Source organism: Apium graveolens, chromosome 2, assembly GCF_009905375.1.
Source record: "Apium graveolens cultivar Ventura chromosome 2, ASM990537v1, whole genome shotgun sequence".
Classification (NCBI taxonomy): domain Eukaryota; kingdom Viridiplantae; phylum Streptophyta; class Magnoliopsida; order Apiales; family Apiaceae; genus Apium; species Apium graveolens.
The window spans coordinates 90,866,671-90,868,152 of NC_133648.1; the positions used below are offsets into that span (position 1 = coordinate 90,866,671).

Below are 1,482 nucleotides of genomic sequence, written 5' to 3' on the forward strand. Positions count from 1 at the left end.
GTGCAGCTGCACTTCCCTGTTGAGGATATGATTGCCTTGTAGTATACTGCTGTGGTTGCTGGAATCCAGGTGGGTTAAACTGTTTACTTACTCCTTGCTGATATGTTGGCTGAATAGCATTCTGATTATTCCCCCAGCTGAAATTTGGATGATTTCTGTTGTTAGGATGATAGGTCGCTGGCACAGGCTGCTGTTGTCGCTGATAATTATTCACATACTGAACAGATTCGTTGACAAGAGAACACTGATCCGTAGCATGAGAACCTGCACAAAGCTCACAAACCATAGCTATTTGATTAACTCCATACGTAGCCAAGGAATCAACCTTCATTGATAGCGCTTGGAGCTGGGCTGCAATAGCGGTGGCTGCATCAACTTCCAGAATACCTGCTACCTTGCCTGACGTCATCCTCTGAGTTGGGTTTTGATACTCATTTGCAGCCATCGTCTCGATAAGATTATACGCCTCAGTATAGCTTTTAGCCCATAAGGCGCCTCCAGCTGCTGCATCGAGCATGGGCCGAGATTGGGCCCCCAAACCATTATAAAAACCAGTGATTACCATCCAATCCGGCATTCCATGATGTGGACATTTTCTCAACATTTCCTTGTAGCGTTCCCAAGCCTCGCACATAGATTCTGTAGGTTGCTGCGCAAACTGAGTAAGAGCACTCCTCATAGCAGCAGTCTTTGCCATTGGATAAAACTTCACCAGAAACTTTTGCGCAAGATCTTGCCACGTAGTGATGGACCCAGCTGGTTCAGAATGTAACCAGTCTTTAGCTTTATCCCTCAGTGAGAATGGAAAAAGCCTCAACTTGATAGCCTCATCAGTCACGCCATTATACTTAAAAGTGCTGCAGATCTCGACAAAATTCCTTATGTGCATGTTGGGGTCTTCAGTTGCCGCTCCTCCAAAAGAAACAGAATTCTGCACCATCTGAATAGTGCCCGGCTTGATTTCAAAAGTGTTAGCTTGAATAGCCGGATGAAGGATGCTTGACTGAATGTCATCAATTTTAGGCCGAGAAAAATCCATAAGAGCTGGATCAGCTTGAACAATACGATCTCCCATGTTTACTGGTTTCTTCTGCTCAGTTCCTGAATCCGAATCCTCAAAATCTAACTTCTCCGGAGTATCAAGAACTTCGTCTTTCTCCTCAGCTGTATCTAAGGTCCTCTTGCGAGCACGAGAACGAGTTTGCATAAACGCTTGCTAAAGTACCTGAAACACAACCGAAAAGAGTAAGTAACTACTAAGTCCTAATCACTGAGTCCTAATGACCAATGATGTTAAGTACATAAACTAAACAAATACGCCGAGTCCCCGGCAGCGGCGCCAAAAACTTGTTAGGGCGAAAACACGCACTAATATTCACGCAAGTATACGCGTTCGCAAGTAATATAGAATACTTTCTAGTTCGTTCCCTCAGAGACTCAGACTAAGTTATTGTCTAATTAAACTCACTCACCAATGTATGA

The 1,482-nt window shown here is 44.2% G+C and overlaps 1 non-coding gene across 1 annotated transcript; it reads left to right on the forward strand.

The window, feature by feature from the left end:
• The first annotated feature begins 575 nt into the window (after positions 1-575).
• Positions 576-682, forward strand: LOC141709490 (small nucleolar RNA R71). Its single transcript, XR_012570064.1, has one exon. It is a non-coding gene; the product is annotated as a small nucleolar RNA R71 (small nucleolar RNA).
• The last annotated feature ends 800 nt before the right edge of the window (positions 683-1,482 follow it).